The 22,618-nt window shown below is 43.9% G+C and overlaps 1 protein-coding gene across 3 annotated transcripts in view; it reads left to right on the top strand.

Moving 5' to 3' along the window:
* Window positions 1–8,982: 8,982 nt before the first annotated feature.
* Window positions 8,983–22,618, top strand: part of MYNN (myoneurin) — a 98,751-nt gene continuing 85,115 nt past the window's right edge. Inside the window, exon 1 of one of the 3 annotated variants that reach the window (XM_086944313.1) lies at window positions 8,983–9,128. The gene's annotated coding sequence lies outside the window, so the exon portion shown is untranslated. The remainder of the gene's footprint in view (window positions 9,129–22,618) is intronic. The other 2 variants (XM_086944315.1, XM_086944314.1) reach the window with 2 other exon arrangements.

Genomic DNA, 22,618 nt, shown 5'->3' with positions numbered 1-22,618 from the left:
GTTTCGCTTATGCACTCCTCCAGGTACTTACATAATTATTTTGCTGTCTTTAATTTTCTCTTTGGGTGAATATAGACATTGATCAATGTAAGATGTATTCCCCCATGCCTGGTTGCAAAGTGGAAAGGTTTACTGCCATTGACTCAGGAGAAGTTGGTCCAACTTCTTTGATCACATAGGCACTTGTGGCTGAAACATAGGTCACTAGACCACCTTGAAGGTCTCCATATTTCGCTATGCTTATAGCACTGGTAAAGAAACGCAGAAATTCGTGAAGGTGCGGGGGCTCTGCTAGCCATGTTTCTTGCAGTGCCACAATATCGAACGATCTTATGTAACTGTCAAAGTCTGATGTGGACATTTTGGAGGCCAGGCCATTGATGTTCCATGAGCATATACTAAAATGGTTACGCCCACTTGATCTTGAGTGTGTACTTGTTTGTCAATTTGCTTAATTGTTTATAGTTCTGGCGATCCATCTTAGATCGATTGGTCCTGTTGGGAGTGATGCACCGTCTAGAATACGTCCTGTGATTCGAAGATGTTCCACATTTCTTGCACCGCCTGTCCCTATTGCTCCTCTAAGTACTGATATTTCGGGTCTGTCGACAGAGTTCTGCACTCCGTCTGTTGCTGCTGGAATTAGTAAATCAGTATATCTTGGTTTTACATAAGGAGCTATTGTTATCCCCCAATTTTTGAAAGTATGAGTCTCTGCCAGTATTTTATGTGCAACTAGAGATGTTGTCCAAGTTGCTTTTGTTTTTTCAACACTTGTTCAGTCGTCCGCTATGAATTCGTTTGAAACCAGGTCCAGGGTTGTCACATCTGCCAGGGAGGGAATGTGAGATAGCAGCCGTAAAATATTGCCTCTATTCAGTATATCATGCCTACCTTTCGAGATATAGTCCGGCTTGAGCCATATAGTGTTTGTTGCATTTCTTAAGTCTTCTGGGCTCCTGATATATCTGTTGTCATTGCTTTCTTGTCTAAGTTTGTTTCCTTGTGCTGCTGTCAGTATTGCTCGGTATGTAGAGGATGCTGCTTCGTCACTCACTTTCTGACAGAATGTTTGTCGTCCTCTTGTGTTTAACTTTTGGTCCTCCTCTCCTTGACCGGGGACAACTGGCTCAGTTCCCAGACCCATTACATGTACCTGTGTTTCATCTCTCAGGTTTGCCCTCATATTTATAGATGCAGTCAATTGTCTGATAGAAGCCAGTTCGCTGTCATTTGTTTCTTTTATATCACCTCTTGCTGTATTTCCTGATAATTTAGGTAGTATATGGGGTTGCTTTCACTCTCAAGCTTTATCGCCGTAGTTTGTGCAGGATTTGTTGTTTTATTGATGATAGAACAAGTCATGGTATTGCACTTTTGTCGTCATTTCTGGATTGGCTCAGTGAATTTATTTTCTTTTATTGTTGGTGGTGGAAGCAAACTGGCCCCTCCCTTCATTCTTATTCGTGTCCTTTTCGGGCTTGGGTTCACCTTGTTCTGATTGCGATGTCGACCACAAAAGACGCTTGAATCCTTCTTGGTTTAAGTTTGTTTTTTGATTTCTGCCTTTCCGTTTTTTCGCTCGCCTTTGTTTTGCATTCATTTGTTTGTCTACCTTGTCTTCCCCTGAGACTGCAGGCATTTGATCATCTACTATTTTGGTTTCTTTGGCCTCTTCTTTTTGGGTCGTGTGAATCTGTGGATCCTTTGTCCTGGGGCATACCTATTTAATGACTTTTGTTGATTCTGTATTTTTCGGTTTGTCTATTTCATTCATAGTGCGGCCTTCAAAAGAATGCTTATCTGTTTCAGTCCAAGTGTGTCCCTCAAAAGAATGCTTGTCTTGGCCCTGTGGGGACTTTTTAAGTTGTGTGCATAGATCTCTCAGCATTAATGGAAGTGAGGCCAGTTTGTCAATGATTGGGCCACATCCACAACCCGAAATCATACTTTGAGATTGGTCATACTTGTTTTGTAGAAGTGTATTTAGTGTGCCCAGCTTCCAGTCGATGGCAACCACAAAGACAGCCAAGGTATCTAAGAGTGTCAGTTGGGTGTCCATCTTATCTAATTGGTAATGGAGGGCCTCTACCAAAAGTTGCATTGTTTTTAACAAGCTAGGCCAAGCAGTTCTCTGAATTGAGTTTTTACGTGATCCCTCCTCAAGTGTTTTGATCTTCTTTTATTCCTCCCCCCACATATGGCTCCTGGTTACATTCACTTATCTTTTCCAACATGTTTGCAATGAGCCCGCTCCTGCACTTATCTTTGGTGTAGACGGCCATAAGTCCTTCCCACTCTTCTTTTCCCAGATATGAGGAGACCTCTGTCTCTTCTGTCACTTATGCAGAGTTTGTCGCTGACTTCTCCTCTTTGTCTCTCTCCCCCCCAGCATTTGGCTCTATTTTATAATCAGGTATTTGTTTGTTTGGTTATAAAATTGGGGTAGGTGCTACCAGAGTGAATTCTATTCCTTTCCGTACCTCCCTTATCCTCGTTTGGTTGAGGTCAGTGTTCCTAGACAGCGTTTTTGCATCTGGACATATCTGACCATAGATCGTCGGTGCATCATTTAAAATGCAGTTACCAATTTTGTTTTTGTTGTATGTTGGTCCACTATCGCCAGCCGTATCATAGTTTTTTACTTGATTTTCTCCCTGGACATCTTTAGACATTTCATTTGCTTCGTTGGATCTATGTACTTGGACTAACTCGACATCAGCTGTCGGTACTTTGCCTGTAGTTTTCGCAGATCATCCGAGTTTTATTGTGTTGAGGAGTTGATGTTGCTTGTAAGGGGCTGCTGGCTGTTATACTAGCATTACTAGTTGTGCTAGGACTTCTCTTTTTATAAGTTGTTTTCTGTGCGCCGGTAAATTGTAGCGGTTGTATTGGCTGTACAGGCTGGAGAGGTGATTGAAGGCCTGGTATTTCTCTTGTGGTTGAAAGTAAAGTGTCCCCCACATTTTTTAGAAAGCAAAATTTTGTAAAGATTTTTGGGTGGTGTAAAAGATGAAAAATTAGTTGGCCCTCTTTAATGAATACATTTAAATGAACCGTAGTTTATATTAATTTATGCCTGACATCTGCCTGTAAATGATATGAGCCACTCATAATGGAAGGTAGCTCCATGCTGCACAAATGGTTAAAATTAAGTTGTCTGAAATTCAGCTGAAACCAGAAAGAATGGCAAGTGAACATGTACGTGCCCATTCTGCTGTAGCTCCAAGTTGTTTAATGATTCACTAGCTTTTCACCTATGTACAGAGCCAGTTCAGTCAGTTCAGCGAGCCCTTTCTAGGAATCGCTCGCTGACCTAGGACGTGACAAGTTTGGTCTGCCCTTGCCCGATTAAGTGAAAGGGCAAAGTGTTTGCTCAGCACAGATAGCAAGTGCGTCATTTGTATGGGAAAGCAGAAAACACGGGCCTCTGCTGATAGATCAACATTGCACATTGACATTTCAAGATAACCGGCCAAGGCAAGGCTGAAAGTCAGGAGGTGGTGGTTTAAAGATTAACCAGTATCTACATGGTCAGATGCGTCACAAATAATGTAAAATGTGAACGTAGACATATTTCTGAAATGCACCTTGATACTGTAATGTACACATGGACCTAATTCTAGCATGGTCACACCATGATGTAATAGTTAATTGATAACATACCAAGAGTTTGTGAACGTATATAAAGACTGATTTCTTTCTGTAAAACCAGATCACTTTGCACTCCTGCAAATTGTCTCAGCTGCAGCTTTATTGGCAATAAAGCCACTTTCTTTTGAAACCTTGTATGTGCCCTTCTTCTTGTCCCTAATAATAAATTTTATGCTTTTACAGTGGTAAGAGAAATATCATTTTTGGGGCTTGTTACATGTCTCCAAATTTAAGGAATGCCCGCTCTTTTCTAACCCTGAAGTATTTACATCTGCGGTTATTTCAATTAGGGAGCAGTTCTTCTGTGTTGCAAGTCTGGCTGGGTGGCGGTTCATCTCTGGCGCCCACGAGTATCTTGGTAGTTCGCTTCTGCTTTTTTGTCACCCCTTTGACCATTGTACTGCCGCGGACATGACCCGACCTTATGCTATCCTTTACTTGCTGCAACTGTTTTGTACCTGGCAGTTAGTGTCCATTGTAATGCAATTTGGCTAGGTTTTACTTGTTTAGATAATGAATGGCCACGTCAGGCACGCCAGTCTCACCAGACACTATCACCCACCCTACCTACAGTTGGTTGGCTAACACTTATGTCCCTTGTGTAGGGAGGTAGGTGAATTACAGGTTTCTTGGTGAATTAAAGTAATCGTAATGGTGATGCTTTTGTTATTCTTAGAGCAACAGCAAGAGCGAATAACCATTGGTGTGATCAAGTCCCAGTTCAAGAACACCCCACGCTCTCACCGCTCACCTCTGCTCTGCTTTCCTGCTCTCCGGGCACACCTTTGCCTGTACTTCCTTGGTTCTAGATCTGGAATCCAGGAATGTAGGCGTTTAGGAGCTCAGAGGTTCAAGAGCTCAGCTCCGTAGTTCGCTGTTGGTTCGCTGTCCTGCCTCCCTTTAACCTACAAGCGGTAGTGCTTACTTCTCCTCTTCTCCCCGCTGCTCGCCGCTCAACAGTGCACGGGTCCCTCAGTTGTTGGCTAACTGGCTACCATCCACCATCCGTCACCACTGCCCTCTCTCCCCCCTCCCGCTATCCGCTTCTGAAAGCGGGGGTAAGACCGGGGTGGTGGTAGGACAGCAGACACAAAAGCTTGCACTGGCACTGGAGCCGGGCCGGATGCAGAGGCTGTTGGTCGTCTGCCTCATCACTGAAATGCAGTCCGGCTGCAGTGCTCCTACGAGATCCAGCCACGGAGCAACTCAAAACAGCCGCCAACTAAGCTGCCGAGTGAGCCGCGGACCGCAGACTCGAATGGCGGCAGCAGTCCGGCAGGAACCCGGAACAGCGAGCAGCCCCAGCCCCAGCCGTGGGGCAGGGCAAAAACGCCAGCATCCAACAAGCAGTCGAGCTGGAGCCGAGCGACGAGCCATGAGTGAGACGCGAACAGCGGCAACGGCAGTGGAGGCAGTGGCGGCTGGATCAACAGCGATCCTCTCTCAGGTTCTCTCAGGCACGTAGCTTGTGCAGTGTGGGGAAGCTCGCACGCTCCAGTCACATCAGCAACCCACTGGTCCACAGTACCACAGAGCTTCAGAGTGACGGTAACTTCGGCCCCTTTCTGGCTGTCTCTGGCCCCTCTTGTCAGCGTCAAACCACTCCTCTGTTTCCGTGTGATGCCAAAAGGGGTCCACCTCCAGACTTCCCCAACTCTGGAAAGAAGCAACTCAGAGTAGTGAGGTAGTCAGGCAAGGGAAAAAATGTGAATGAGGAAGGAACCAGTGGGAAGCGGGAGACCTGCAACAAAAGAATACAGTTTTACTGCATATCCTGTCACAACTGACTACTCTCATTAAATTCTCACTAGAACACACTGATACCTTTCGGCTAGCTGTAAACTCCTTTAGTAGTACTTCTAACAGGTATGGACTCCGACTTCAGACTTAAAGCTTTCCTACAACAATAAACCACAATGATTAACTTTTCACTCCACGTACCATCTCTTCCACATAAACCGGTAAGTAGTGCATCATACATTCCAATAGTCACTCATCCAAATACAACATAAACACCGCTCCCAGGATAGGGCTTCCTTCCCAGCCAAGAATGAGATTAGAACGAGCCCCAAGCAAAAGGTGCTCCGTAGTTCGGAGTATTGAGCAATTTAAAGTAAAAAATAATAAACTCAGGGTCCATAGACAAGAGAGGAATAAACACCTCAAGAGTATCAGCAGTTTAACAGCAACGCTTCCATCAGTGTTGTTGTAATGTATAATCCAGCTCCGAGTCAAGCAAGCAGTTACTACTGTCTCAAATGAAAACAAAAGGAAAGATTGGCTTACTGTAAGTAAAGGATAGTCTCCAACGATAAGCGCTTCCACAGCGCGAGGAAAAAAGAAACAAACGCCAATCCCAAGGTCAATCCGACAAGATTCCTCCCTATAGTTCCAAGGCAGGGGGCATAACGCGGTGTGGATAAGCGCTTCCTCCAGCGCGAACAATCTCCACACCAACAGAAGCTGTCCGGCTCCGACGTGAAGTAACACACCACCTCTTCCTGATAGAGGGCTACACATCCGGACAAAAAACGCTATCAGCAGCGCTCGAAGGAAAACACCACTAGGGATGGTGAGAGTGCAGCGCTTCCTTAGCGCACAAGGAAGGACCGGAGTAAGGCACGCTGCTCCGCTACGATGCAACAAGAAGAGAGAGAGAGAGCCTCCACGCAGCCAGCGTGAGACTCGAAGCAAGGACCTCCATCGGCAGAATTACGCGCACTTCAGCCCATACCTGACTAGGCAATATAGACGGAGCTCCACCCCCATCAGGCCTTCTGGGAGATGTAGTTCAGGGCGCATATACCAGGCAATGTATGCGCTTTGGACGCTGCAGGCTCCGGTCAGCACCTGACACCTCTAGCCCCTTCCGCTCGCTCCTATGGCGTCGCACAAGTTGAGACCGACCTCACCTCACCTCTTGGGCCGCCGGGGGGCCACACTGTGACCAGTGCGGCAACAAACAAGGCAGGGTGCGGTAGCTGGTGGTATGTTGCCCTGTCCGTGATTTCTCTGTAATTTTCCCCACCTCGGCTGCACTCAAGTCTCGTGGTCTTGGGTCTCAGGTCTCGGCTCGCACGCCGTTCTCCGCGCTCTGAACACTCGCAGCACTCAGAGCACAGGCAGCACAACACAGCACTGCCTGGCAGCTTCGCTCTCCAGACTCCAGACTCTACCAATCGATGATCTTCGAGGCAGCCAGACTTCCTGTAAAGGGCTTGAGAATTCTCTCAAAAATTGGGCAAGGATGTAGAGAAAGGCCTTTCAGTCATCTATTTACTCTATTGTGTTTTTCCGGTAGGTCACACAATCTTGGTGTAAGGGTCTTTAGCAGTATGTCATGTCTTTAGAGTATGATTCAGTCAGAATACCAGTACGTTGAGAGCATCAGTGAATAGTAGACAGACTGATGAACTGCACAGCTCTTGGTGGGATGCTGTATCTTTATTTTGAACATGCAACTGATTTACTTTTAAGAAATAAATCACCTTAAATGTACAGCTTTGCTTGGACAAGGTCACCTTACTCCAGGTAGAACATGCATTGGCATAGCCAATAGGTCTTGCCTTTGGGACCTTGTAAGTGTTTAGCCATGCAACAGTTCATGTTGTTGCACTCCGGATATTGTGCTGCATAACTTAATACTTATAAGGTCACAAAAGCGAGCGCTATTGGCTATGCCAATGCTTGTTATAAGGAGACTTGAGGTAATGCTAGGCGGGTGGGAGTTAGTCGCTTCCCATAGACTCCAGAACCTTCCATCACAGAAATGTAATGAAAATGTGTTTTTCAGACGAATGTTAACGATTGCAAGAGATTCTGGGTAACATAACCTGGTTAGAACCACACAAGCCACCCGATTCTGGATTCCCCTGGGTGTCTAGTTTTAAAAAAATTACAGGTTTGCTAGGTTTCCTTAGATGCAGGCCGAGCTAATGCCCAAAATCCACAGCTGAGACACTTGCGGGTGAGTAGTGCGCTGTACAAGTATCAATTTTAATTTACAGCTTCACATTGAAAAAAAGGTTGTTTTCTGTGGAAAAATGGGTCATGTCCAGGTTGCAGGAATCAGGCCTGATATGTACTTCGCATCCATAGTATTCCATTGGAGTCACAGATGGCCTTTGAGTCCCGACGAGGGGGATCGCAAAAGTTCTGTCCGGCTGCCAACATTCTTCAGAAGCTAGTGCCTTCCCAGCAGAGGCGCAACTAGAGCCAAATTTTGGGGGGGGGGGGGGGGCTAAGAAAAAAATTCGGGGGGGGCTGAACCTTTAATCAGTAGGCAGAGTGGAGCTGCAGGGGCTCTTAGCAACTGCAAGGCCTAATTAACATTCAAATGGTCTTTTAAAGACCTGTAAAACGTTCGGGTGCGGCTCTGTGTGTGCCCGGGATCTGTCTCATCCCGGGCTGCCACACACGATGGGGGGGGCTGAAGCCCGGTGAGTCCAATGGGTGTTGCGCGCCTGCTTCCCAGTGTGTTCTTGTGGTATGAGTGTCTGTCATTTATTGCAGTATTATCCTTCTACCTGTGTTTGGTACTCTTTTGTAACATGCACACGTCACTTTTCTCTTGTAACACACTGTTTGCGACCTCTTACATTTTGTTTGCTTTAGATACTTGACCAAGTGCCACCATTGCCTAGGTAACGTTTGTTCTTGTGTTTGAGTGTCTGCCATTTATTGCAGTATTATATCTCTACTTATGCTTTGCACGCTTTTGTAACTTTGCACACATATCCCTTTTTCCTCCTGTAATGTACCGTTCGCTACCTCTTGTATTTTGTTAGCTCACAATTGTCACTTTTGGCTCATGTAACTTAACGTATGCTTTTGTCATTTGTTCACGTGTAATTTCTTCTCATATATCATTGCTGTTCCTATTGTGAAGCGCTCAGACACCTTCGGGTAAACTTAAGTCGCGCTATATAAAAACGCATGAAATAAAAAACAAACAAACAAAAAAAAACACTGCTCGCTTTCCTTGCCTAGAGTCCTATTCCCCGATACTCACTTTCTCCTCCCGTCTCTTTCTTCCTTCCTAACCATAAAAGGAAGCAGGGTAACTCAGCCAGTCCACCCTACCCGAGAAAGGATATGACCATTTCAGATGGACCTCTGCACAACTCCAGCCCAGCTGATGTTAAGATGAGCTGCATTCTAGTACCGACTGAGTAAGTGGGCGGAAGGGACATATGCACGACAGGCTCCACAGCCAATCAGCTCGTAGGAATTCTTCATTGTGAGCTAGGAGAGGCTGGGGGAGGTGGGCAGGTATTCCCCCAAGCTCCAATCGTAGGTTGCTTTACACATTTGCAGTACCGCCCAATCGCAGACGACTCTCAAAATATCTATGGCCGTGGCATTGGTTGTTATGCGACCCGGAAGTGCTAGAATTACAACAAATGCCACTGGCCATCCGTTAAAAAGCTCAGCTACGGACGAAGAACATTAGGCTGAATTCACAGGAGGTCCGTGTAAGTAGCGGACAGCTGGCCTTCGTACTGCTCTTGTATCCCTAACATTTTTTCTGCCTGTGAAGAAATTGTAGTAGGTGCGTGGGCCACTGTCTAGGTGTTCCTGCGTATTTTTACAATCAATGCCGGCAGCGTCCAAGGCAGATGCCCCAATTTTCCTTTCGATATGTTGCCCATTTTTGTAAAATCATACCAGGAATTTTACCTATGTCTTTATACATATACTCCCATGTTACCATTATCTTTTCAAACAGTACACCAACTGGTATGTTAAAGGAGGAAAGCGTATGAGCTGTAGCTGTACTACTATATATTTTTTCCAAGTTTCTGGTTGTCTATCCCTCACTCTGATTCTTACATATACTCGTGTCTACTAGAGGCACTCCATATGATGTTCTTACGTACCTGCAGAGTTGCCAAAGCATCTAGATTCTGGAGACCCTACAAGTTGAATCCTACCTGTACTGTAATTTACTACTACCTGCCAAGTTTCCCTGCAGGTCCAAGTGTGGTGTTCTGCTGCAGTCCAGGTTTTTTCTTTGAATTCTGAGACCTGCAGTCTTTTATTTTCCGTTTTAAAACGGGACTACAAATCCCAGAACTCAAAGGGAAAAAAAATCTGAAAATGAGCCGCACATCACAGATGGCCCCGGGCCCTTGCCAGACAATAAGGTAATTGACTGTTAGTGGAAGTGTTGTGTAGGCTACAGCTACATGCTTTTTCACCAACGCCTACCAGAACCGCTCCTGAGCAATCCTGTGGTGCCATTTGTAGAATGAAGCCTTGTTCTGTTCGGCAGCCTCACGTCTTTGTAAAGGATTTCTGTGCTCTGAAGTTCGATCTGCCGCCGGACATTCTCTCACTTGTCCCCTCTTACTATATATAAAGCACAATAAAGCATCGTCTACAATGACCTAGTTCTTAATTTACCGAGAAGTACAAGCCTTACCTTGGCATATCTTATTTCTGGACAATGGCTTCCTATCAGCATCCCAAATGCAGCCTTCGTGTAGAACTGGAGTGTGTCACAAAAGTGACGCAACTTCAGCAATGCGTCCTTTCACATGGGGCAAGCCCCATGTGAAAGGGCCTGCGTCAGTCTTACGCGTGCTTTGAGGCAGGCCCAAGATTTTGACGCAACGGCATCCTAAAAGTGACGCAGTGAAATCTCACAGATTTCACTGCGTCACTTTCAGGACCCTTCCTTGCGTCAATACGCCCCCCTTGCATACATTATACCTGGCGCAGGTATAATGTGGCGCAGGGGTTTGCAAAGTGACGCATCTACCTAGATGCGTCACTTTGTAAATATGGCGCAACAAGGCTCATTTTTTACGCCACTGGTGCGTCAGAAAAAGTGACGCACCGGCGGAGTAAAAGTGGCGCACAGCCTCATAAATGAGGCCCCAGAGGTTAGGAATGATGGAGCTTGCTGAAAGCCCTTGCTTTCAGAATATTATATAGTTTATCATCCCATTCCCGGTTAGTACAGAAATCAGCACAAAATTGGGCCTCTTTATGCCAAACTCTTCCAAAAGTCTTTTTGCCTCATCGCCGGGGCTGAATTATCAGATATTAGTAACATTTGTGTCCAGTTAGCCTTCCTTGTCGTGCATTTTTTTTAAAAAAAGGACACATTTCAAGTATGTCAATCATTTTCATTCATGACAGTAAACGTGGTTCTTTTTCGAGCTATCACAACAGTCTCAATATTAGTTAGGGCACACAATTGATGGATCTACTCTGGGTGTATTCCGTTCTATAATTTTTAGCTCTGCTATGACATTACCAACAGGAAGCAGACACTCAAATCACCCTTACCCCATCCATGATGCTTTATGTTAACGCTCAGAGGGGATGGTATGTAGCCTAGCAGTCTGACTATACAGTGCCACGACTGAATTGCATTTGTTTGGCCCTTGTTTGGTGGCATACCTCGGAGGATAATTATCAGTTGTTACTATTAATAGAAGCAATTCTCATATTTTGATCTTTTTTACTTTTAACTAATCTACTTTGTTGAGTTTGACATTCTTGTTCACCTTGCAACATTCAACTCTCCACAACAAATTTGAAGTCCTACTCAGTTCTTTTTTCTGATTTTCTGACCCTGTTTTATTTTTGGGCTTTTTTTTGTTAGTTCTTCTGATTTATTGGTTTCTTTCCTATATCAAAAGTAGCACTGCGGTAAAAGGTGGAAAAGCATAGCTGTCAAAATTATAACTATATTTTGCCAATTTTATCACTCACCTTTTTTTGTACTAATGCCCTTTCCACATATGACACCTTTTCTTGAAGAATTCATTGTGGCAGTTAGTTCACAGAAGACATCTAGGGTATGATTATGATTCATTTCTAGCAGAAATATTGGTGTCGCAGTGTGACCAGCAGCTTATCAACATGGCTGCTGAGTTGAGCAGGTTTACATGGTAAAGAAAGCTTTCCTCTTTAAAAACAATACAGAGGTGGACCATCAGATACTCTTTAAGAGTATGGAGACTCGTCAGCTACTTGAGTGTTGAGCGCGCACCTTCAACTAAATACTTGTTACCGCTTGAGCCATGCTGTGACTTCACCTCACAGCAGGAGACTGTACTGGGTGCCGACACGGCTAGACTGTCCGAGCATGCTCATGACCAAAGCCCCTCTTAGCGAATGTGGCACATTTCTGAAGCAGTCTTGTTGCTTGAGCCTCAATCGACCTTTTCCTCTGCAGACCACAATTGAGAACAGACTCTTACCGCAAGCTTGACAAAATGGCTCCGACCACGCAGCTTGAATTTTCAGGAAGGCGCTTATATTAGCGACAATGTTATTCTTTTTTATATCTAACAAAACCAGAAGATCATGTGGTGTCAGCTCAGATAGATTTGCGACACAAATCTGCTTTAACTGCAAAGCACATAAGTTAGAGGCATGTAAAAAACACAAGCAGGTGTCTTATATCTGACATCTTAATTGTGTAAAAATTGCTCGACAAGTAAGATGCACAAAAGATACAAACACATAAGATGCATTTGTGAATAGGTTTTCTTTAAGTGTCTCTTCTAAACCTTTACAGTCTTACTCAGCTAAAACAGAGAACACTATAACCCAGCATGCTGTAGCTCTGTTGTGACCCATCAAGATACATCAATCTGTCTCTCTGACCTGGGATCTTGCTCTACCTCATATTTGCACTAACTCTAAGACACCGCATAAAAAATAATACAGCAGTACACACTAGCTCTTAGAAGCTACCAGTAAAGCAGATTTAATGTGAATACTTATTTTAACCTATTAATGCACCCTGGGCAGTGCCACTTACCAGTGAGAACTTTAACCATATAATTTAATGTATTGTTGATACACAATGCATTATTAGCTGGTGCTTAGTTGTTGACTCGGTGTATCATGTGTTTTTGGACACCCAATAACTACAATATATCTTATCTAGGGTAACCCCTTGCTGAATTCCAAATTTTCTCTCCTTTTTCAGAAATGATTAGCTTCTCAGTTTCACATGTGATTTTCACACCTCTTTCCACCATAAACTGAAAGCTAGAACATTTTTTTAAGCCTGCCTGTTTTTGAAAGAGAGAAATATGGTGATCTTAGAAGGACACACCTTTTTATTGATACCATTTTTAGGACAACAAATATATACACTTTCTTGCACAACACTTTCCCCTGCCAGTCTCTCTTTAAAAACAAAAAAAATTACTCAGTTGTAGCTATTTTCTTCTTTCTCTCCAGGGGAGTCAATAAACATTGGGTATCTTTTAGAATCCACAACATGTGGGGAAAAACGCACATACATTTGGTCTAGATACTTTTTCTGGTAAAAAGTTAGGAAGGATTAGGCACAAACTGCCCTAACAATCCAGAAAGGGCAAAGCAGTGGTGATGGGGGTGGAGCTTCAGAGGTTAGATACATAACTTTAAAAATGACCTTAGCCTTGAATAAATGATAATGTCTTTTATGTGGCATTGTGGACCTTAAATCCCCTGTTATGGCGTATCCCATCTGTTTATTGGAGGACTAATTGAGCTCGATCTATGAAACCCCAAAATATCTTTTTATTATATTATTAAAGCCTAAAGGTGTTCCTCAATCCCAATGGACCCTTTCATTTGGGCATCTTGAGGGACTCCAATCGAATTCGGGCACAGTGGGGATAGCGTCTGGTTGACCAGGAATCTTTGTGTTCTGTTCTGAAGGAAGGATTCAAACCATTCCAGATAGTCCCATCCTGTCTTGAAGCCGGGCAAGCAAATTTTCATGATTTACCGTGTCAAATGCAGACAAGTCAAGAAGGACTAGCAGACATGTTTGATTGTGATCTAGAGCTTGTAGCCCATCAGCCACTATATGTAAGATTGCTATTTCCGTAGTGTGGCCTGGTCTAAATCCCGATTGGCAGTCGTCCAGCAGATTGAAATTAGTGATGTGGTTGCTCAGTTGATTTTGCACACATTTTTCAATTAGTTTGGCAAGGAATGGAATATTGGTTGGTGGGCGAAAGTTATTTGCGTCTGCCGGGTCCACTGTAGTTTTTTTGATGATGGGGAGGACTTGACCTGTTTTTAGGCACTCTGTAGGACCCCTTGAGGCATTGATTATTCTAGTCCATATTGGGACGGCGATATGGTTGATTCTTTTTAGGCATTTAGAGGGAAGGGGGTCATTGTAGTGGTTATTTGCTTTGATATCCGAGAGAGTTTTGGCAGTGGTATTCTGGTCATATAACTCAAAGGTTGATCATTGTGCTTTATTTTTTGACCTATTGTGATCTTTTTTCGTGGTAGCATCGTTTTGTGGTGGTAGTTGGCTAGAGAGGTTGTCGGCTGCCATCCTGAGCTCTCTTTCTAGCATGTTGACCTTGTCTGTGAAGAATGTTGAAAATTCCTCGTAGCTCAGTTGGGTCTTAGTTGCTTCTTGGGCAGATTATTATTATTGGATTGTTGCTTTAACATCGCGATGAGTTTACGGGGTCAGGTTTTGGTGTTATCCAGTTCTGATCTAAAAAATTCCCTTTTGGAATTGAGGACACTTTTGTTGTACTCGTTTTTGATTTTTCTGAGAGATTTTAGCTGGGGGGATGATGGGTGCTGTCTCCATTTTCTTTCTGCAAGTCTCAGCTTCCGCTTGTCTTCATTCAGTGTCCCACAAACCATGGATTTTTATCTTTCTCTGAGACTCTTTTCATTTTAGTGGCATGGTGGAGTTGACTATATTTGTCATTGCCATAGAGTAGTGGTAAGTGAGTTTGTTAACTTTCAGCAAGTTGTTAGGCGGATTTAGATCCTTCTCACATCTAGTAGCTCAATACTAGGGTATTTGGTGTCCCGTGCCCACTTTTTAAGTTTGACAGGTTGCGTGGTCTTGTTCTTTTTATTTCGAGCTGGTGTTAGCAGCACGAATCGCTGCGTCCAGCGAAAGACCTTATGTTATCGACTTGCTGGGAATGTTGGACAGGGGATGGGCACGCGCAAGCCCTCGGCGATTTCACCTTATGTGCGTGCACGTACAGCCATGCACATCTCCTGTCCCACATTCACAGCAAGTCAGCCTCTCTCAATCCCGCACGCACACACACACAGCCACACACATGCATGCACACAGCCACACACACGCATGCATGCACGCACACACACACAGCCACACACATGCATGCATGCACACACACGCAGACACAGCCACACACCCCCTATCTCTCTCATGCAGCCACACACGCACGCACACACACACAGCCACAACCCCCCCTACTCGCTTGAAGACCCACTCACCTGGCTCTTTTGTCGTGACTCCCCTGGTATCTCCGCCGCATCACCTAGCACACACGCTGGGCTTCCCTCACTCATGGGAGCCCCGCACTTGCATCGGTGGCCTCAGCCGCCACTGCTGCCGCCCGCCTGGGGCTCTTCCTCAGGCATGGGAGCCCCGCGTCACCAGTGCTGCTCTCTGCCAGGTACTCTGTGGCCGCAGGCTTCACGCAGAAGGCGGAAGTCCCGCCCCACGACCGGCTTGACGCTGCTCAACTTCCGATTTTCGGGCCGGCGGCGGTAGTTTACTAATGTGAAACCGATGTATAAATTAAGGGCAACTCACCATTGGTCCCAGGGACGCCTTAGTGATGTATAATAAAAAAACTTGCACTGGTGCAAATCCAGAAACCTGTCAATTTGTGCATGGATGTTGCTCTGTGTATAACATGAAATGCCTCAAACTGGGCATGTTACTGCCCAAGGGCAACGTTCATTAAACTCATTTTGTAATCCTGCTGCTGTTTTGCTAGTACATTTATGAGCAATTATCTTCCCCCACTTTCCAAACGCGAACATTGGTACTAGATATTTAGCAGACTCTGTCTGGCCCGTTCTTGTTTACCAAGCTGGCAAGATTGTACAGTGCACCCACCTTTTTGAATTGGTGCAAATGTCTTTGTGTACTGTGTGCCTATGTAAAATCTGGTTGCTTCACGCCTGACTCTGGAATATACCAACAATGATACAAAATGTATTTTTCGGATTTCATCCCGAGCGCAAACACTTCGAAATATCCGCCATGGAGCTGATCTGTTAGCTGGAAATAGAGCATGCCTTATTTTTAAACTGCATTGCTGCGCCATGTGATCTAACTGTGTGACCCTGGGCAAATCTTCTCCATTCTCCCTTCATTTCTCGTCGCTGCAGAACATTCGAGTGTCTTGAATCCGGCATATTCCGGAATAAAGCATAGCATAAAGGTCTGAGCAGAGTGAAGACCACCGGACCGAGCAATGCTAATAATTAAAACATGTATTGTGTGTCTGCCACGCCTGTACAACATTTTACAGTGCAAACACATAAACACAAAACCATGCGTGTACAGTTCCTTCGGTAGTTCGCGCCCAACTACAGGTTCTTGAGTGTCCTGAGATTCAAACAAAAGTTGTTTGGCATCTCCGCTGGCAGAAACTATTCCCTCTCCAGCCCGCACATCGTGACAGCAAAGGCTGGGTGTCTAAGTAACAACAGTGCACCGCTTTATTTGTAGCCGTCTTTTTGGTGACGCGCACGTGCGGATGACAGCCCACGTTGCTTTCTCTGCGCTTCAAACGTTGTGCATTAGCACATGAACAGATTGGGAAGTCAGTCATCAAGGCATATGCCCTGTATAGTTCACTATAATAATGCCCATACGATTAAATTGACAGCAGTAAATTATTTTTATTATGTCATAAAATAAAATAAATTACGACTCAAACTGCACGCACTGTATTGTCCTTGCGCGGAAGTGAGGGTAAGTTTGTTTCACTGGGGGCTTGAATTTTTGACCTGATAGTGTCACACAGGTAACTGTAACAGGTGCATTACATCTGAGTTATCTGGCCATGTAATCTGCCTATTGAAGGTTACAGGGTTTACTTGAATTTCAACCTCTATTTTGAAGGTTAAACAAAGACCCATATGACAGGTGCGCAAACCCAGTGAGCTATTTTATTAGCATTGGAACCTGGCACCAGTAATTTGCACCCTACGCCCTGCAGCAGATTTATTAAAACGCCGAGCTAACTTACTGGGACAAGATTGTGTGACTGTCGGTTTGTATGTCTCGTATGTTAATCCATTCTACTATGTTACTGGGACTGGAGCCTTGACCTACGGATTATACACAGATCTCCGAAACAGGCACTCAACACACTGATCTGGCAACATGTCTCATGTCCAATGTGTGACTCGAGCCAGGTTCTTCACCCAGTCCAATGGTGTGACTCGGACTGGCGCTACTTTAAGGTGACGTGGCGCAGGGGGGAGGACAGTGGTAGGTGAGAACGTCCTTTTATCTCTCATACTTTTAATTACGCGGCGCGTGGTGAGAGGAGGCATTGCTTGTTGGCATAGGTTTACCACAGTGTGTACTGTAGGTGTTTTTTTTATATAAACTAGACAGTTCTGACAACATGTTTCTTCCAAGCTACTGTGCATGGTTTTAATTTATTTTAATTGTAAATATTTCCATATGTAATTACACATGGAAAATGGCTGTCCAAAAGAAGGTTGCATAACTAGCCTGTGCTTCTCAAGGCGCGGGGGAGGGAGTTCTGTATGTTTTTAAATCTCATTTTCAAGTCTGACGTAATTAGGCATGCTAATTATCGTAACCACAGTTCCAAACTCAAATTCTCACATGACCAATTCCAACATGATTCTCATCTGCACACTGAAAGCACAACCGATGGTTCATCACCGTGCTTGCTGGCACTAGCTCCCAAAATAAAGATCTTGATCCCTGAGCGGGGTCAGGGCTGGTTCCTAATATAGAGCTGCCTGGAATAGTGCCCGCCCATCGGATCTTGCCATGACATGTACTCTGTGAGCAGCATGGCCTCCGCTGAGCGTGCCTGGCGTCCCGCCACATCCAGGCAGGCAAGGCTAGCTCTTAAAACAATATGTCATCAGTGCTCCACTAGTGAAGCAGCTTTTGGACTTGTCTCTGCAGCTGATTCACTGTTCGTTGAGAAACATTCATCGCCGTGACGCAAGTGCCCTCATACATTCCCTCTAATGCTTCCTGGTCAACAGACGCCGTCTCTATCAGGCTGCTTGGAGCAGTGCATTACAGGCCCGCTCTTATCATTGGAGCTGCAATCTTCCAACAAGCATTTGCAATGCACTAGGTCTCGCATTAGCGAGAGTTTAAGCTATTGGCATTGTAAATGACAATGCCTTTCATTTAGGTTTTAAAAACAACACGTAAATAAATGGCATTGCCATTTACAATGCCAATAGCTCAAACTCTCACAACTGCGAGACCTATTGCATTGCAAATGCTTGTTTCTGATGGGTATCAGTAAGGTTATGGCATGGTGATCCGACCAATCGCAAGGAACAATTGAGTGGATTGTAATATCCTTGACTCTCGAGATTACCCAGTCTATGTTTGCCCCTTTCGAGTGTGTTGGCTGTGTTCAATCTTGAGTAAGGTTTAGATCTGTTAAAAAGTCTTTAAGTACGTTGACCTGTTTGTCATTATTGTCATCCCAGTGTAAATTAAAGTTGCCTAGGAGTATGTTATTAGTGTGACTGTTAGAGTTAGCTGTGGTGATCTCCATTAACTGGTCTATGAAAGCTAAAAACCTGGCTATTCGATGAGTAATGCACTCACCCTCCCTCAAGCGCCTTGAGACCCTCTGGGTGAGTAGTGTGCTATATAAATTACTGAACTTGAACTTGCATTATTGCCTGGTGGGTGGTAGAGCGCATGCAAGTTGCACATTTGAATATCTGCAGTTCTTATACCGAGACCGAGGTATTCACTGGATTCAAGAGGGTTGGATTGTATTTATCTGACCTCGATATCAGATCGGTATATGCATGCTATACTGCCTCCTGTCTTTTTTAGTCTGTCTAATCTCACAATGTTATAATGAGGGGGCACCAGTAGATCCATCAATGGGTAAGAAGATTCCGTAAGCCATGTTTCTGTTAAGATTGTCACGTCAGCTTCCTGGCTAATGATGAAGTCAGCGATGTCTGAGGCATGTTTTGCTGCGGACCGACAGTTGAGCAGTAGGCATAGCAGTAGTTTCCCAGAGCTACTAGAGTTCATCTCTTGAGTACTGGCGGTTAGCTGGACTTGGTTTAGGTTGTTAAGGTTGGGGTTTCTGTTCTTAGGCCAGGATTTTCTATTTGCATCGATCGGGACGGATCTAATTTCCTCACCTCTGCTGCTGGCTTTAGACTCTTTTGACAGGAGTAGGGTTTTGGTTTCATCATCCGATAAATATTTTTCATTTAGTTAGATTCATTTGTAGGCTTACAAGTCAGTTTTAACATCCATAAGAAACTCAGTCTATATCACTAAAATATACTATCAACTATTGTTACCTAATTATTATTATCAAACATATTTGTTCCAAATAACCAGCACATAGACTGTTATATTTAAATGGCCGCTTTTCTTTCCTAGGGATTCTAAAACGTCCCGAAAAATTAGATAAAAGTTTTATATCCTAGATATTCAGGAAAATTGGATACATATCTTATCTCTGGGCTTTTCAAAAGTGGAGCAGATAACAGGAAAGCTGTTGCTGCAGACATGCACAAGTGACAATGCCTCTTTAAAAGTTTGTGAGAGTTTCTATCATTTAGCTCCTCCACGTGGATAGTGGACTACCGTTAATTCCAAAGTAGATGAAGGTTCATCCTTTATTTATACATTAACAATATCCATTAATATATGGAGCACAATTTGCTTAGTCAATTTCCTGGTGTTACTTGCAGAAATACAAATTATCTTTCTTAAAGTAAGTTCTTTAGTTTTTTTTTTTGCTGATATCAGGGGCGGGGCATGGGTTTAATATCTATTTTATAATGACAATTGGGGACATGGCGGACAAGAAATTTTAGAGACTGATTTCTGTGGGGAAATTAGGAAGGTTATGACAGTTCTATTTATTGTGACCCTGATGAAAGTGGAGTAAGACAGTAAAACCACTGGAACGTGGCATCAACCTGTGTATAATTACCAATGGTGTTCCAGTGTACAAAATATAGATAAATAAGGACTGTTGAATAATGTACGCAATATAAGTGAACCAGGCTAGATGAGTGCATGATTGGATCTGTGTGCTAGTTAGAACTTTCAATATCTGTATGCATTTCAGTCCTCTGAACATTGTGAATGTCTTTTATAACAAAATATTATATTATGAAAATGTGTTGTAATTGTTTGATATATGGTGTGTTTATTGTATGAAAATGAAACCTATATTTTTGATTGTTGTGGGCCTTTGTGGTTATACTTACATTATGTTCGTATAATGACAATTTTTCTGGTTCCTTGCAAAGGTCTGAGTGAGCAATATTATAATGAAATATCCTATTTGAGCTTTAATTAATACAGTGTTGTGGTTTGGTTGAGAGTTTTTTGTGGGTCAAGCAGTAGCGGCTGCTACCGGATTCGGGTGGTGGGCATAGAGGGGGGAGGCAGGGGACGATGGTCCACTGACAAAGAAAAAACAAAGAAAACACTTACCTGAAATGCCGGCCGCTGCCTCTCCTCCCTTCTCTGTCTTCTTCCTTCCTGCAGTCCCGGACAGCTGCAGGAAGCTCCCAGGTTCCCCTGAGCCAATCACAACGCTGCAATACAGCGTTGTGATTGGTCTGAGTACCGTAGATTGGCCCTCAGATGGGCAATAGGAGGGTTTGCATGTTCCTCACCAGGCTGCATGCAGTCTGGTGGGGAAGATGCAAAGTGTGCAGGACTTGTGGGCCGACCAAGCAGTCATGCCCACTTAAGGAGTGCAAAGCTCTCCTCTACCCTGCTGTGCCCAGCCCAACCACTCCAGAGAGCCACTCACTGCAAAGGAAAATTAAAATGATAATAACGATAACTATTATCATTTTAGTTTTCCTTTTGTTCAATGGTGCAACGCTCCTCCGCCATAGTGAAGGAAACCGCCACTGGGGTCAAGTACATTCCAGGTCAGAATGTTCCACACAAGGACCCTAAATTGTTTGACAGTTGATTAGACGCCCTCTCTCCAAGTCATTTTTTTTCTCAGTGTAGGCACACCTGTGCATTCCACAAAGCCATTCGGCCATTGATGGGAAACTTTTAGTAAACCATTTACATACGATATCTCGTGCAGCAGTCAGACCACCCATCCTAATCAATCTGCTCTTGTATTGTGTACCATTGTAATCTTCCAGATTGCTAATAATGTTTGACCCTTTTCAACAAATTCTATTCAGGTTTTTGGCTCATCTCCCTAAGATTCTTTATTTCAAATCTAGCACATGTCAGTTACAATGGTCAAATGGTACTTGGGTGCCCTTTTTTGGACGTGCTTGAGAATTTCCCACATTGATTTTTTCATTTCTATAGAACAAAAACCAATGGGTATATTTGTACCAATTCCTGCAATAAGATAGAGCTTGTTTAAGAAAATACACCTAGTGCAGCCTGTCTAAATCTATTAAGTAGTTTTACAGTTATTAAAAAATTATTAAAAAATCATTTTCTTAATCATTGAAATTATGTAAGTGTATCTGTAACTTTAATTTAATGATTTGTGACTGTTAGTAGTGGATAATAAAATGTTGGTGCCCAAAATTGCTCCTGGTATGCAAACTAACAGTTCCATTTACAGAGATTTTGCTTTTAGTAATCTTATTTATTTATTGAGTTTTGTATAGCACAAACCTGACCCTTAGGCATCAGTGTGCTTTACAGAGTTGGCACAATAGCTGTTACACGAGTTGCATAAGGACTGCACTACATACTTTAGGTCTTTGCTAGGGATGAAGGGTTTGACTTTTTTAAGGTGTTTCAGTATGTAGAAGGCACTTTCAGCGGAGGCATTAATATGCTCTTTCATGTTTAAGTTTGTATCAAGTGTACTCCCCAGGGATTTGACTGAGTTGAAGATGGATAGTGTGCAGTTTAATGCAGTGATGTTGTCAAGCCAGATATCTGGGGGGAAAGGACCTTTTTTTCGGTTGGATTAGGAGGAGTTCGGTTTTGTTGAGGTTGAGCCTAAGGTTGTTTCTGGTTAGCCAGAATTGATCTGTGGAGAGAGTACAGTTTATGTGCTGGATGTCTTCAATTGAGGAGAATTTGCTGTAGAGTTTGGTATCATCTGACTACAGATGACAGGGAATTCTGGCTTGTTTCAGGACCATAGCAAGGTGTTTCATGTAGATTTTGGATAGTGCAGGAGACAGGATTGATACTTCGGGACTCCTTGTGAGAGTAGTGTTGCTTAAGAGGTGGAATTGTTTAGCTTGATTAGCTGTGATGACTGGTTCAGGAACAAAGCAATCCATTGATGCCTGCACACTGAGAGAGGGTGTTTAGGAGGGTCTCATAGTTGACGGTATTAAAGGCCGCTGAGACATCCAGGAGGACTAGGAGGTAGGCCACCATCCAGAAATCTGTGTATGTCGTCTGTGATGTTCAGTATTGCAGTCTCTGTGCTGCAGCCACTTCTGAACCCAGATTGGAAGGTGTTGTGGAGGTTGTATTTTTCAATGTGGTTGTTGAGTTGTGCAATCACAAATTTTTCGATGGCTTTGCCAAAAAGAGGGAGGATAGTTATCGGGCTGTAATTGTTAATGGCTTTCGGGTTGGCGTCTGGTTTTTTGATGAGGTGGATGATTTGTCCGAGTTTAAGAAAGGCTGGCATGGAGCCTCTCTATAGGGAGGAGTTGATGATTTTGGTCCATATGGGGGAGATGGTGTGGCTGAGATTTTTAACAAGCGCAGCAGAGAAGAGGTCGTAGATGTGCAAAGTAGGCTTTATGCAGGAGAGTAATTTGAGGACTTCTTCAGGGATATAGTTGAATTAAGGCCAAGTTGCATCATTTTTCAATTATAGAGGGTTTCTGCTGGTGTTCTGGATTGATTAGGGAGACAGCCATTGGTTAGAGGTAGGGCTTTGTGTGCACCCTCTGTGTTCTGGGGGGCAAGTATGGTGCAGGGCTGAGTTAGTAAAAGAGAGATTTCAATATTAGATGTTTT

The sequence above is a fragment of the Lissotriton vulgaris genome, chromosome 11 (genome assembly GCF_964263255.1).
Source record: "Lissotriton vulgaris chromosome 11, aLisVul1.2, whole genome shotgun sequence".
Classification (NCBI taxonomy): Eukaryota; Metazoa; Chordata; class Amphibia; order Caudata; family Salamandridae; genus Lissotriton; species Lissotriton vulgaris.
Note: the sequence above shows the minus strand (reverse complement) of the source record. Positions and strands in the feature narration are given on the sequence as shown.